This window comes from Sander lucioperca, chromosome 14 (assembly GCF_008315115.2).
Source record: "Sander lucioperca isolate FBNREF2018 chromosome 14, SLUC_FBN_1.2, whole genome shotgun sequence".
Taxonomy (NCBI): Eukaryota; Metazoa; Chordata; class Actinopteri; order Perciformes; family Percidae; genus Sander; species Sander lucioperca.
In genome coordinates, this window is record NC_050186.1 from 14,412,682 (window position 1) to 14,429,668 (window position 16,987).

Here is a 16,987-nt window from a genome sequence, read left to right on the forward strand (position 1 = left end):
TTTGATCGAACACATTTTCTCAGCCCTCTTTGAGGCCCCCAGGGGCCAAACGCAGCAGTGGGGCTCCGGCAGACATCCATATCTGCATATGAGAGGTCATCCCCTCGATGCCCCTGTGCTCAAATGTTGGTGCTCTTTTCGTTTGATCCAAAGGCTCTGGACTGCTGGACTAGTTGGGATGTTCTTCCGACTTCGGAGTGTTCCTGATCTTTTAATGTTAGTATAATGTGGAAACAACATGGTGTTGTATTTGATTGCTCAGTGCGTTTAAACAACAGCAGTTTCAAGTATTTCCAGTTTGAAGCTTTCTGGAGTGACCTTAATGGTTCCTGCCTGTTTCCTGACGCTGACTGGAGATGCAAAAGTCCTGAATTGGCATCAATATCTTGCGATTTTAAGACCTGCTCCACATTAAGGTGACTACACACCGAGCCGATAATTGTCCGTTGGACAGTCTGGCGAGGTCAGTGACTCGAGTCTGTTCGGTGTGTTCCGTGCCGTCGTCCATCCAAGGGGCCGTCGTTCTTCATTTTGGCCAATTTGACATGTATAATCGACGGGGCGGGCACTGCCGGCAGTCGGACTCAAATGACCCATCTGATTGGTAGAGTGCTAACCCGGAAACGGGGAGCGGAATGAGCGTGACTAGAGTCTCTCAAAATCTGATGAAAATCTTTTAAAGTGACCTTTGTCGATCTGAAATGAAGACAGATTCAGCAACTGCACGGCCTATTTCTCGCTTAAAATGTTTTCAGAAACATGTTTCGGTGAACTATTTTAGTACAATATGAGATCGTATTCTGAACAAGCCGCCATGACAGTCTGTCTTTGAATTTCCGGAGAAACCAGACCCACGTGACGGGTTTGTCCAATCAGCTGCCGGTTTTCATTTTTGGGCAACAATACAGATTAGCGCCGCCTGCCGTTATGGAGACGTATTACGTCTCGTTGCTTTGGTGTGTTCCGAGGCACTTTTTTGACCAACTCGGGGAGACTGATCAGTCCAACTGCCTTTTCTGCCGAGGGTCGGCCGTCTGGTCTGTGTGCCTGGGCCTTAAGAGATGTGCGTTGTTAATGCTGAATGTTGGTGGCACTTTTTGTGGAAAAGAAGTTGTTCTTAGCCTGGGAAAACCCTGACTAACTTCCGGCAAATTTGAGATTTGCTCTGCCACTCTCAGTTACAACTGAGAAGGGTCTGGTGTCAACCAGGCTAACTTGTTCTGTATTACCTCCCCATCTTCAATTAGTTGATACCCAAATTTCACCAGCAGATGGAGACATAAGCCTGCTCTTTTCCCAACAGGACATTGGATTAATGCTTTTCAAGGAAACACAAGCAGAGAAGGTGGAATACATGAAAGGACTATTCAAACAGCCTTACTTTGTGAAAATCAGTGTAACCAGTGTCTCGTTGTACTCAGTTTTTTGTGTCAGAAAATGAACAAATATAGAAGAAAATTCAGTATTTAACTGCATTTCCTAATTTGGCTGGAACTGGCTTCCTCCCTTCTGGGCATCACAAAGCAGGAATTACACACTTGCTGTGAGATATATCACTGGAAACATCACAGATGCTTCCAAAATGTGTCCAAATGTTCATGAATTAATTAAGATTACAAGTTAATACCATGAGAACATCACGCCAAATGATATGCACTCCTCAGAATAGCAGCTTGCACACTGTGTATCTACATCAGGGGTGTAGGCGTATAAGAACACTGCCAGCTCCCTGGCCTCGTTCCTCCCTCACAGGCCCCCAGGACATTAGTGTTGAGTACAGCCTCTGCCTGCACAGGGGGCCCGGCTGCCAGACAGCTCTGAGCCACGCATTTAGCTGTTTATGTAGTCTGTCAGTCACAGAGACGCATCAATCCTCTCCTGGAAGGAATAGCAAGCCCACTGTGACAGAGAGACTTCCTCCGTCGCCTGAAAGATGTGTTGCAGACAGAGACAGAAAGGGCCTGAGAGGGGAGAGGGGGAGAGGGGGGGGGGGGGGGGGCTGTGAGTAAAAGAGAAGGAAAAAATGTTGTCCAGAAAGTAGGGCTTTTATGGAAAAAATCATAATCACAATTACTTTGGTCAAAATTAAAATCCTCATTATTTAGCTATTTAATTTTTGGAAAGATGTTGCATTTATTGAACTTAAAACAACAGTGAACAGAGTAACAGTAAAAACCACCTTGAACTATAACATTTCCTTTAATACTTATTGAATTCCCCTTCAGAACACAAGACAAAATAGGAGTCTACTTGCAAAATGTAATGTGCAAAATAATTGTTTTTGTCGTTTATGTTGTTTTTGTGATTGTTAGGAGCTGAAATTGCTACCAACATTTGTTTCTCTATTTTCTCTCTACTGTTTTGTTTACTCCTTGATGGCATTGTGTTCACCGTTGTGTGTAGTGCTAGCTAGCTCTGCTAACAGTTAGTGGTGCTAGGGAAAAGTCAGTAGGTAGGGCTGCAGCTATCGATTATTTTAGTAATCGAGTAGTCTACCGATTATTCCATCGATTAATCGAGTGACCTGATAAGAAATAGTTTTGTTTTATTGAAGAGCAATAATATACAATAGTTTGGTTTAATTTTCGGGAAAAGCAACATTTCTATTGCCTACATTGCTTACAATATCATCTCTCAAAAAACTAAACATTAAGTGCATTTAAGTGCCATTTGTTTTTAAAAAAAAAACATTTTCTGAAATGCAATAACAACCTCAAACTAAGGCATACAATAAACCTACATAAACATTACCTTAAGTTGTGCAACTTAACTTTCAGAACTACAAGTTTCAACCTGAGACTGATCTGTATATAGGCCTATAAGTATATATATACGTTATACTTAAAGTGCTCATATTATGCTCATTTTCAGGTTCATAATTGTATTTAGAGGTTGTACCAGAATAGGTTTATGTGGTTTAATTTTCAGAAAATGCCATATTTTTGATTTCCACGCAAAATATGCAGGGCTTGCATGATTTCATAATCCCCGCATTTTCGTTGCAAAAAAGTCACATATATCTTAGCAGAAAGTTGAGTGGTAAACCTATGGATGTATTATAAGACCAAAACAGATACATGTGGGTGCTTAATATGCACGTGAATGATGTGAATAAAGGAACAAAGACAAATTCCTACCTATACCTTGCTGCCACTGGGAAAAATTTTTTTTTTAAATAAAATAAATTCCCTACCGACCCATGACCTCAACCGACAACCAACCAGAACCAAACAATTTTTTTATTTTTTTTTTGTGCCTCATGGCTAAAACGAGTTTGATAAAGAGAGAAAAAAGGAGAAAAGAGCAATTCTCGCAACCACAAAGTTCATGGCCAAGTCAACAATGTCTGTCTTATTGTATGATAGAGTGAGTGGAAGCAGCCAAAATACGGCTGACCGTAACTGCATGTCTGTCAACACCAGGCAACAGACAGGCACTGAGCCGACAGCTCTCTTCTAGCTCTGTCAGTCCACATTATCTATACACAAATGTTTTCCAAGATCATATAGATTGCATTTACTGACACACAGGTTGTGATGTCATTTGTAATAACATGTTTGGGGTTGAGAGCAGGTTACATCATTTGGAAACAACCCATCACAGATGTTTTATTTCAGTGATTGATCACCTCTCATTAATCAGAACTAGTCTTTGTCCATTAATCTACATGTTGCACATTGCTTTCATTATCTTCTAATGTCATTGGTTTTAGGACAATGTACATTGCTGTTGTTGTGCACATTAATGTTGTTAGACTGTCAGTCAGTAAATTAGATACTTTTTAAAGATTTGAACGGTTGTTTCTCTCTGCTGTTGTTGTTTTTCACATAGAACTGGGCTGGTTAAAGTTAACTTAACCAAAGATCTTCTATACTAAAGAGAGCGCATTTCAAGCAGCGCCAATGGTATGAAACGGTCCACACTTCCTGTCTCCTAAAGAGGCGTGGCCTCGTTTGAACGTGTAGTGAACGTCGTATGGATGGATGAAAAGTTATATTTAAATGATTTATTAATATTTTCTTTTGCTAACGTTAGATATTTACACAGCTAAAAGACATTTAGCATCACGGAGATTAGTTTTGTAAGGGTGTTCACAAACGTTAGCTAACGTCAGCTTCTCTGTGTTGCTAGATCTCGGGAGTTTGTTCCTGAGACAGAAACAGGTCTCAAACAAAGTTAATTTTCATCTGATGTGTGTGTGTCTGAAAAATGCCATTTTTGTGTTAGAATGTTCTGGAGATATGTGGCTTTTGAAAATTTGGTCCAATACATACTTTGACTATGGGGCGAAAGAATCGTTTAGAATCTGTGTTCACGTTCACTTCTCCCGTTGGAATCAATACACTCAGGACCTGCCGCTAGTCTCCTAAAGAGGCGTGGCTGTGGCGGAGCCCACGTGACACAGATACAGGAAGCTCCTCTGAATTGGGGCGTCTCGGTTCTAAACCCTCTCTGACTTAACTGACGTTATAGACGTCTGCTAAAACATGCGCCAAAGTTAGCTAATGTCAGCTATCGTAGCTAACGTTAGGCTGTGACAGACAACGACGGAGAGAAACAGACTTACTTTCTGTTTGTGAGCTCCAGGTGAAGTCGTGAAAGCCGTTGCTGTAGATGTTATCTACGGTAAAGCCGTGCACGGAGATGAGGCGCTCTGTTTTTCTGTGCTAGTCTGCGTTCTTCTTCTCCAGCATTTAGTGGCAGAATAGAACACTTGTCGGCGTATACTGACCCCGTCAGGTCTGGAAAAAGTGCATCCCTCGGTACCTACGGTACTGTAGAGAAACGAGCACCGGTTCTCATGACATCCCTAGTGACATCATGCTATCAAGCTAATAATAACAATGTTAACATGCTGATGTTTGAGAGCTGTAATGTTTACCACATCCACCATGTTAGGTAACATGGTAGCATGCTAACATCTGCAAATTAACACTAAACACAAAGTACAGCTGAGGTCGATGGGAATGTCATTAGTTTTGCAGGTATTTGGTCATAAACCAATAGCGACCCACTAGATTAAAAGTCAGGGGATCACAAAAATCATTAGGATTCATCCTCTGGGGATTATGAATGTCTGTACTAAATTTCATGGCAATCCATCAAACGATTGAGATATTTCAGTCTGGACTAAAGTGGTGGATCGACCAACATTTCCATCTCTAGAGCCAAGCTGCTGGCATGGCTGAAAACCATTCAGGTATTGATTTTGTATTGAAGGCCAAAGAACATTAAGGTAAAGAGCAATAATGTGCAAACATATCGATTGTAGCTTAGGGCTGGGCATCGATACTTTTATGGCACCAAAAAAAGATATGAGTATCAAAAAATTATTTATCTTTCGGTGCCAAATTTCGGTTCCAAAAGCGTCTGAGCGCGTAAGCGCAAGTTTATATGTCCTCTCTGCATATTGACAGAGAGTGGAGCGCCGACCGACACACACACACACACACGCGCAGAGGTGCGGACGGAGTAAACTACGCCAGCTCTGCAGTTTTGTTGAAGTCACAGTGAGTCACGGCAATGCCGATAAAGTGGTTTCAAGTGTGGTTACAGTTTTTCAAAACTTCACGCAGACAGTGTTTGCTGCGATATATTAACGGCGAGCCGAAAGCAGTCGCGGTGCTGTTGTTTTACACTTCCTCTGAGACAAGCAGGCCCAACAGTGGTTTCTATGCCCTGGGGACTGACTGACAGGCTGAGGTTGTAAGGCAGGGCAACTTTATTTCTCCAGCACCTTCAGCAACAAGGCCATTTAATTACATTCCTTTTACACTTAAGTTAGTTCTCCATTAGTTCAATGTTGACAACAGGGCAGTCACCAAGTTTATTGTTAAAGGTTTGTGTCATTATGCAGTTTGCACTAAAAAGTCTTTGTTGTTTACGTTTCTTTGCATTTTAGTTAGTTCACTATTAGCCTGTACACAATGTCATTTGTTTATTTATTTATAATATGTTCATGTTGTGGCAAAAAGGTTTCTCTTTTTTTGTAAATTTTGGCCAAGTTCGGATTGATACCAGTCCTGAGTGTCTGACTGGCGCACCCCTATCCAAAAGCACAACCAGTTTTATTAATGTTACTCTGAGTGAGCAGTGTTACCAGATTTTTTTAATTTTGATAACTGTTTTGATTCAAAATTAAGGTGGAAAATAAAGGTTTTGTGTTTAATGTATGTTGAAATGGATTTTAAAACATATGGTATCGAAAAAAGTAGCGTTAAGGAACCGGCATCAGAACTGAGGTATCGAAATTGGCACCGGATCGAAAGATTTTGAACGATGCCCAGCCCTATTGTAGCCTCTTTGTCATACAAAATAAGCTTATGTCACTGTCTCTTTCTTGATGCACATCTGTGTTACAAAGGAAACACATTCTTATGCAAAACAACACTGTTTTTAAATGTTGTCCATATACAAATAAACTCAGTGAGGACATCCATTAATTGGCTGAGCACATGCCTACCATCATCATTGAAAAAATTCAAAATATCTTCAGTGTGTCTGCTTGGTGGATTTCTCCTCATACAACATTTTTTTTTCTCAATTATAAATGTAGACGCTACTCTTTACTACTTTACTTTGTTAGTTTGTTGTTGCAAACTTACTACAATCTGCACGCAATGAGTAGATACCATGCTACCGAGCAGAAACTAAAACATTAAAAGGGGAAAAGCCTTGAGGAAACACAGATCATCAGTAACAGAGGTCAGTGTTTTCTGAGCCACATGAACAAGGCAAAACAAATGATCTGAGCCTGCCTGGCAGTCACACATATGAGATATGCATACTCCGTGCACCTGCACTCAACAACACACACGCTAATCTAACGTGGTGCCCTTCGGTGTCAGACGAGGGGGAAGTAGACCTGCCAGCAAGTCATCTACCTGCCAACTGGAAGAGGTAGAGGCAGACTGACAGGGCTTGTCAACACATCCGTGATGACTGACGACAAACTTGCAACATTTCTACATCCTCGATACAAACTCCACTCACCCTACCTCAACAGAAGGTCATTAACTCATGCCTGAGGCAGGACCAGACAGAGCAAGTGATCAGGAGAGGAGGCCATAATGAGCCGATGGACCCTTTACCTAACGACCTCTGAACCCTGCCTGTCAATCCTCCAGTCAACCATCCAAATCCAAAGTCAATCCCCTGACAATCCATATCTCAGTTCCCCAATCGGTCTCCCATGATTACCACTGGCCGCACAACAACCCATATTGATGACCACATATTAGGAAGGTTAAGTCATCCCTGAATGATGGATGACTTTGTGGAGTGACTCGATTTTGCCTTGCATTGTCAGTATCTTGTATATTAGACCCTCAACCAATTAAAGGTGTTAAGCACATGTTCCAGGGAGTTTTTAACACAGCGTTAGTAGATTTTAGCAGAGTAGCTCCTCACTGGTGAGTGGTGGCTGACACCACTGTTGTCAGCTAAGCCTTGATAACTTCCTAGTTGAAAGCTTATTGAAAGTCTTAAAGCCACAGAAACAATCATGTTGCGACTTTGTTACGAATAATTGGTTGCTGATCCATTTACCTTATTAACAGTGCTTATATAGGCCTAGTTTTCTGCTGGATTGAATGTAATGGCTTGAACCAGCAACTGACTGAACTTACTTCTGATCTGAAGATGTCAAAATCTGTGCCGAACGTTGCGGCGGTGTGGACAGTGAAGCGTTTACTTACTGATGTGCGTGCTAAAGTGCGTTTGACGGTATTGCGATCGCTTAGCTTAGAAAAAAAGTGAACAAACCACATTGTCCATTAGTGCGTTTCTATCTACCTGTTATGAATATAAATTATTTAAATTGCGCATAGAAAACCTGAGTTGAAACATTGTCCATGTTTTTCCTTCATTTGAGGTGCGACTGGTGCATTCTTAATTAATAATGTTTAATGGCATGGTTTAATGACTGGAAAATGAACATCACCAACACCTAAAACTCAAGTCAATTTTATTTACATAGCCCAATATCACAGATCTTTAATCTGTAACGTTTACATCCTAATATTCACAACAGTGGTGGATGGAAACACATTCATTTGCATTTTCTTTTGCAGGTTTTTTGGAAATTCTGTTCAAATGTGTGCTATATTTGACTAGAAACTTGACTAGTTACTACGAATCTTTGAACTGAAAAAAACCTATTCAATCCACCAAAGAGATGTCCACAATCAGTATTGGGATGGATCCTACTTTGTTCAACACAACCACTACATAATACTTACTCTAGCTAGCCTTAGAAACCATTTTGCAACATGTAAACTGCTTTTCTCATACATGCATCACCACTGCACGTTAACTTTCTCTCTTCTGACTTCCTCCTGATTGGTGAGCTGAGCGGAGTCATCATCAGATCCATCAGTGCAGAGTCATTGCCTGAGGAAACATGGGCCAATTATGGCCATAAATAATAATGGGAGAGCGCATGTGGCATGATGACTGATGGGCCTCTCTCACAGCTCATTTACATGGCTTTTGTGTGGCCATCAGCAGCTTCGCACTAATATAGTGCTGAGAAAATGAGCCTTTCACTGAATATTGCACGATTCAAGGGTGGAACAGCGGCACCGGGATGGCAAACCTGGATCTGAAACGAGGCAGGAAAAGGAGGTTTAGGAATTGGATATATTTGCAAGAAGATTGAGGTTTATTGTCCCTCTATGTGTTGCCATACATGCACAGACTTCCTGTCCTGTGCCTTGTCTGTACTTGTCTGTGTTAGAGAAAGAGAAATCTATCCATCAGCATCAATTACCGCGACACAGAGGGAGATTGATTGTGTCTGTGTGGTCAGGTAACAAACCAACCACCTCCCACACTCGAACACTCACTCTGCAGATAACTTACATGTACCTGTCAGACACCTGCCCACCTACCCCGTCTTCTTTAATGCCATCCATGTCATTTTATAATGAGCTAAGTGAAAAATGATATAGTTAGTTCACAGCAGAGATTGGTGATCCGTTTTTAATTTCTCAAGGTAGGTGTCAACGGCATTCAGGGAATCCTTAATCTGTCCTTTAGGTCGGTGGCAGCCTCGAGCCAGAGAACAAAAGGCTGCAGCATGCTGACGTGTGTCCCGCGAGCTGATAAGCCTGGTTGTTAATGGTGTTAGGGTAGATTTCATTACCCCCTCCAGACTGCTCTCATTAAATAAACATCCTCCTGTCACATCCCTCACCCTGCAAGAAGAGGAGTAGCCGAGGCAGGAGGGGTGAAGAGGAGAGGAGGTATGAGTAAGATAGACAATAAAGTGAAATGTTAATGAAAAACGTGTCAGTCAAAGTCAAATCAGTTGCAAAATTTCAGTTGATGCTCTTGCAGAATAGCTTGCAGGGCTGTTTTGCTAGCAGCGTAGCTGTAGGGATGGAAGTGTCAGTCTGCCGTTCCACTACTTTGGTCCAGACTGAAACATCTCAGCAAATATCAAATGGATTTACATGAAACACTCTGGGGATTTACACTCCCCAGAGTGTAAATCCTACGGACTTAGGTGATCCCCTGGCCTTTCCTCTAGCGCCACCAAGTGGGTCATATTTTTTGTTTTGTTTTTACTGAAACATCTTGACAACTATTGGATGGATTGTCAAGGAATATGATACAGATATTAAAGGTCCTTTTTAAGGATAAATGTAGAGAGGAGAGTTTACATACAAGGCGATGGCGGAGGGTGGTGTTTAGTGTCACAGCGAAAAGCAGAAGCTCCTATATGGCAATATTTCAGATTTCAACCCAAATCTAAAAGGGAACTCTGGGAACTCGGCTCGGCAGCAGAAGCTACACCAAAGAGGCCAGAGATCAAAGTAAGTGCTCTACAGATATTAAGCGCCATCGACAAATATCTTTTCTTAAATGTCCAGTGTCATCGGTAACACCAGTGTTTTCACTAGTTTATTAAAGGGGCGTTATGCAATTTTTGGCCATTTCTTCGCAGTTTTCTCGCTTTTTGCTCGCAGGTTTCTCTATAGAGCTCCCCCTACAGCTTCGGAATAGATATTTGGCAGCTCCTATGTTTACTCGTGTCTGACTCCTCGCTCGGTCAGTCTGCCGTTTCCCTCTTTCTCTGTTCCTCCAACAATGCTTTCCTAGCTCTCTGCTTCTTTTTTGCCGGCTCAGCCATGACGATAGTGTGAAAAACTCCATCGCTACCTTGTTAGCCGGTTCCTGAATGGGTGTATGTGTGCAGTGCCGTGAAGCAATTCGTCACATCGCGAGACCTGATATCACGCAATACTTCCTGACGCTGAGGCCGCCGGCTCGCCGGCTGAAAGTTGCAAGGGGGGTTTTTCCGCTCACAGGCGCTAGGGGGGAGCGAGACAACCACCATTCAACTTGAAAAAAGTCATATAACCATTCCAATGACTCTGAAGCTGTTCAGTTAAGGTATATTAAACAAAAAAACTGCATAGTTCCCCTTTAACCGTTGGGAAAAATTTCCTCACCGTGTCATCCGTCTTCCATTATCTAGCCGTCTCTTTCCCCTTTTTGCGTTAGTTTGCTTTACTGCTGACCCTTCCTTACCCTCTCCTGACCTTGTGTAGACTCCCTTTTTCTTCTCTTTCCCTCCCTCTCTCCTCTACTACGCTCTGCTCTGACTAATCTATGCCATCATCCTCTCTTCATCTATCAGGGTGCTCTCATTGTTTTGGCGTCTAGTTAATTCTCGGCTCATGATTTATCAAATTCTTATTACCGCTTGCTGAAAGCCTCATTCATTGTCCTGATGTATGGTAATGATAGTCCCGGTGTGGCTGCCTGAATCGCAACAAACCCCCTCATTTATTTTTTTCTTCTTTCTTTCTCTGCTCCCTTCTTTCCTTCATGACAGCCTTTCTTTTGCAAACTGTTATCTTTTTACTTTGTCCTTGCAGTTGTCTTTGCTCATCTCCCAATAAAACGCTGCATCTTTGCACAAACGCACAAAAATACATAAAGCCGTCTATCTGGAAAAATGCCCTTACTGCAACCTATAATAAAATTGACAGACCCCCTTTTAAACAATCATGTTTGCTACATGGCAAGTTGTCAGTAAACTTAGGTAAATTAAAGCTTCTTTGGTGCATTTGTTGACAAGCAGTTATTATTTAAAAAAAGACGTACAACAGGCTTCTTCCACAAAGTATTTGTTTGGGAATACTTTATTGTTGGTCAGTGTATTTAAACTTCTTTGTTTTAGACAAGCTGTTAACTTATGAGGACGCATTTCTTTTCAAACTGATCCACTGAGTTCTCCTAACAGGAAGACAATAAGTTTTACATTTCTGCTGCTGCGGAATATTGGACGGCAGGATTTGAAAACGGCAGTGTTATATTATATTGTTAGTCATTCATTCATTGTTTATAGGTCCAGTACTTTGGGGTGCAAGATATATTGACTCAATATCGTTATCGCAATATCACGTTGTGCAATATTATATCGAAAGTGTCGCAATAAGTATGTGATATTTTGTGGAGCGCTGCATCCCGTCCGTTGGCTGTGTGGCTTAGTTGTGTTTGATTCAGAGCCCGCTTGAATATCAATAATAGCTATAATGATCATGTTTCGTTGGCCAGTTACCGTGCCACTTGCACACGTTAGTGCACGTCAGCGCACGGGTCCACTAGGTGGCAAACCCTATGGAGCGTACCACGTGACGTGTGTGCATATTTCAACAGAGTGACAGTGTAAGTGAAGAAATGGAGACAACAAAACGGAACGAATCAGAGAAGAGAAAGAAAAGTTGTGTCCTGTTCTCTTTATTTATTTTATACTGTCCAACCAGTAAAACATGTCCTGTTCTGTAGACATGGTCCTTATTTATTTATTCATGTTGGACCAGTCCAATATGACTGATTGTTATCAATCTATTATGATGCGTTTTCCCGTAACTTTTGTAATTTTACATGTTTAAAAATATCGAAATTAATATCAATATCGCAATATTCATAATCGATATTGCAATATCACATTTTGTCAATAACGTGCAACCCTACTAGTACTACATTTAACCTGATTTTTGATAACATTTAGATAATCTACAGACATTAGACGTTACTCACAGCAGCTGCCTGTACAGCAAGATGCCAACAGTGAGTCTGCTCGGCTTTTTTCGTAGCCAACCCCAGTGGCACTGTGCCTGGTACATCACTTCACACATTTCTTTAGGCTGTAGTTTAGGTATACCTTACAATATCATGTAACCCAATGCATTAACTCCACAGAGTAGTGCCTCAGAATTTACCACATGGTTTAATCAACACCTCTGGGATCTAATCTTAACAAAAACTGCACATTATAACGTTGTTGCAGAGTATTGATAACATTTAATTGTACAGGTGTTGCTTCTATATGGAACCCCATAGTGCTTCTTATTAAATGAAGATAGTAGGCTACTAAAGGACAGTTTTGGAGAAAATGAATTATTAATACAACCTTCAAGTACAAGAACATGAGACAGGATATGATGTAGGGTGATTTAAATGATAGCCCAGATTTGTATGCTGTCACACTTACAAATCCCTGAAATTCATTTCAGCTTTCACCGTCTGCACAATGTGCTGATGTAGTGCCAAGAAAGCCACTTATACCTCCCCATCTCAGCATTTCTCCTCACTTATTTTACCACTCTATCCTCTCCCTCCCTCCTTCATTCCTCCTCTCTTTCTCCCTTCTTCAGTGGAGATGAAGGACAGGCACTGGGGTAGAGGAGGTCAAGCATTAGCACAACTATCTAATCACTACCTCTCCTCTTTTTCCTCCTCCCCTCCTCTGACAAGTCATCTGTCAATGGGCTGGCAGCTCTGGCCTCTCCATTAGGGCAGTGGCACCTGAGTGTTACTCAGTGTACGTACACACACACACACACACTTTTCCATGCGTCTCCCTGCCCAGACACCCCCCTAACCCTTGTGAGGAGGGGGGAGATCAATGCCGCCGGCTCCATGCATCATTTGTCACACCGCTGCCCTCTCTTTAATGAGCTTGTCTGGCTTCAGCTCCTCCTCCTGTTTCCTCCTCACCTCTCATCCCTTGTTCAGCTGACTATTTTCATCTTTTCACTCGACTCGCCTGCGTGTAGAACCACTTTTTTTTTCCCCCACTTGTGCTGCGGTCACAGGTCACTTCTACCCTGTTTAAGTAATGGTACAGGTAGTGTGCTTTATAGTGGGAGATTACTACAACCAACCACTGTGTGGGCAGTGGTGGAAAGTAACTAAGTACATTTACTCAAGTACTATTTTGAGGTAATTCTACTTTACTTAAGTATCCCATTGTATATTACTTTATACTTACATTCAGAGGGACATATTGTACTTTTTACTGCACTACATTTCTTTGATACATTTAGTTTCTTAGATTAACAAATAAAATTAAGTTAGTCAGCAGTAATTAAAAAAATTAGCCCCACCTTTACCAGCTGCAATATAAAAGTGATACCTACATTTATCTATTGATAAATATAATCCAATAATGCATGAGTCTCGCCCTTTTGGACCTCAAAAAGGGCCAGCTTCTCCTTGAGCAGGACAGCACTGTTGTTGCCAACTTGGCCTTTGTTTTTGGTGTGACTTATGAATTAAAAAAAAAATGTTTGATTGATCATCTAATCCTTTTTATGATGTTATTTATGTTAACGGTCAGTTTCAATTAGTCTAACTGTATGTAAATGATAATGTAGAAAAACAAAGACTTTAAATTCGGGATGGTCCACATGAATTTCGGGACAGCTTAGATTGTATTTCGAGACGTTTCCGGGAGGAGTGTGAAAAGAGTTTGAGTAGAGCCCTGTGGATAGACCTAGCTTGTTGTATTTATGCTTTGGTGTCATTCCAGCCCAGAATGAGTTCCAAACAGCAATTTATGAGACATATGAGGGAATCAAAGGCTGGAAATCACATCTATAATGGATGATGTCCTGTGGATACAGATACATATAGACCGGCAAAGCAGCGGCAGAGATGCCAAATTCTCTCACTGCAGAGGAGGGAGGCTTCAGGGGGAACATTTATCCTAAAACGCTTATTAAAATGCTCTTAAAAAAATGACTATTCATAATATAACTTGTTTTCCTGGAGCATTTTCGATATTTACTGGTGTGTTTATCTTCGCTAACACCACATCAAATGTGCATGAAGTGATGTCACGTTCAGATATTTTGAGCACAGTTTGCTAACATTTTCCAGCTACCAAATACATCAACAGTTTCTCAGTTTCTTGAAAACAATGAGCGAGGGCTTCTTTTTTTTAGATTCACATTTTGCACGGACATAAACAATTACAGAAATAGATACTGTTTTCTCAACTGATAGTCACCTCCAGTGGTGGGAGAAGTACTCAGATCCTTTAGAAGTATTACATAAGACCACACTGAAAATACTCCACTACAAGTAAGAGAGAAGACACACCAGCCCGATAATCGGCCGTCGGGCCGTCTGGCGAGGTCGGTGACTCGAGTCTGTTCGGTGTGTCCCGTGCCGTCGGCCGTCCGAGGAGCCGTCTGCCTTTATTTGGGCCGACCCGACATGTTCAGTCGGGAGACAGGGCAGTCGGGACTCGCCCGGAAATGGGGAGCGGATGAGCCGCTCAAAATCTGACAAATCTTTTACACTGACCTTTTGTCAATCTGAAATGAAGACAGATTCAGCAACTGCACGGCCTATTTCTCGCTTAAAATGTTTTCAGAAACACGTTTCGGTGAACTATTTTAGTCCAATATGAGATCGTATTCTGAACAAGCCGCCATGACAGTCTGGCTTTGAATTTCCGGAGAAAAAAGAACCACGTGACGCCAGCTGCCGGTTTTCATTTTCTGGGAAATAATCAGACTGTTAATGGAAACAGAGCAGCGCCGCCTGCTGCTATGGAGACGTATTACGTTTCGCGCACGCGCAGAGCGTACGCTCAAGTCGGCTTCGCCTCAGTGTGTTCTGAGGCACTTTTTGGACCTCGGGGACCCGACTGATCAGTCCGACTGGCTTTTCTGCCGACGGTCGGCCCGTCTGGTTGGTGTGTCAGGGCCTTAAAAGTCCTGCATTCAAAACCAAATACCTCAAATTTGTACTTAAGTATAGTAGGCTACTTGAGTAAGTGTACTTAGTTTCAGTCCACCACTGGTAGACTGAGCCTCCATTGTTTTGAGTAAGAGGCATGACTGTGATGCTGGCATTTGATGACACACTTTGAGTAGTTCCCAATGGATGTCATATTTACCATAAAACAAAATGATTTGCGATGGGCAGCAGCGTGCGCAGAATATCAGGTAGGCATTGCATTTTAAAGAGATTGGAGTTCTGGCACAAGATGTCTCTGTTGCTTTCCAGCACAAAGGTTTACAGATGCAAATAAAGACTGTCAGAGCAGCAATGGAAAGATTTGCCACTGAAATGTGGCAACAGTGCCAAACAATAAACAGGAGACAACTAGGATTGGATCCGACTGTTTGAATATACATTCAATGGGTAGGTATTCGATTTTCAATTTTGGGATTCGAATATTAGTTTTTTTTCCCCAAAAAACGTGCATGCAGGCTGAAATTCTCTGTGGTGTTTTGTCGGTATTAAGCCACCAACGTTAGCTAAATGTCCGTTAGCTGCTGGCTAATTTATGCAGCGCTATGCCGTCCATCTCGGCCAAGAACGGAGAAATGTTGAGTTACAAGCGAGCAGTCTGATGTGTGTAGAGGTCTGTATGGTTATACTGTAGCAGCCTGGTGTCGTTTTCAGGCGATTTGACAAAGGTAAAGATAGTACGACCGTTCATAACGCTCTAGTGAGGCACTGGCTGGCTGAGAATTCATTCACAAACACTGCGTTGGCCGTCACTCGTCAGACAGTCTGGCAAAAACGCAGGTATTTACATTTATTTTGAATGCCTGCAGCAAAAAGTTGAGTCCGATTCAACTCTTGGAGAAAAGCAACCCGACGTCACCCTGAGGTTGACAATTGCGTTAATGTTACCGGCTGTCAGACTCGTCTGTCTGTATTGCGGCGCGGTGTGAGAGTCCCGGTAACGTTACAGTAAACAGGAAACATCACTGGCTATCGCTGCCACAAACAAAGTTTTAAACACTATGAAGGTAAACAATGAAACACAAGCACTGAACTGCCCTGGAGTTTGTGTAACAATAGGTGACTGTGTCCTGCAACAACAACGCAAAGTCGCTTCAACCCTCGCTTCATCTCTTTTCTTTTTCTCTCTTTCTCCACTGCCTTCACATGCGGTCGGAAATGTTGACCTCTCCCCGCTGAAGCTTCGACAATTCGCTGTTGATAAGTACCGAAGCTTCGAAGCTCAAAAAAAATGGTATTCGGGCTGTATAGCCCTAGAGGAAACCTGTTACAGCTGTAGAAACAAACATCTTTGTGCATTGTCTTTTGTGCATCAAGTGCTGTACTTAAGTAAAGTACAACTATATCAAAATTGTACTTGAGTATTTCCATTTTCTGCTACTTTATACTTCTACTCCACTACAGCTCAGAGGGAAATATTATATTTCCACACACAAAACGTGATCGGTTTAAAAAAATAAAATGTGTTCTTATAAATTAAACATAACAGTATATTAAGTATTCAAATTTAATTGGTTGTTTCCCAAACTTGTGGTCTTTAGCCTCAACTGACACGGACTCAATTTACATCACTTGAGGACATCAGGTCATACGCGTACACTGCAGGCCGCCTGTGCACAGAAATTCAGGGAATAATTAAGGTTGATGCTCCCCAAGGTTCCTCTTGCTGAATGCAAAGATGGATTTTGGTGATGCACTTCTCCATCTCTCTTTTATTAAATTAAATTGCCAGTAAAACCTTTTCTTTTGCCAAAGTAAGCACTCTTTTCTTGCAAGTATGGGTCACATCGCATTGGAGGTGATTCAGGACTGTCTGTCGGTACTTGGCAATGTGAGGACAAGCTGTCATCAGGCTGAGTGAGACCATTTTCAAGTGGCACCTGATGCAGGAATTCAGTTATTGCTGAATTCTCTGCTCTCTTCA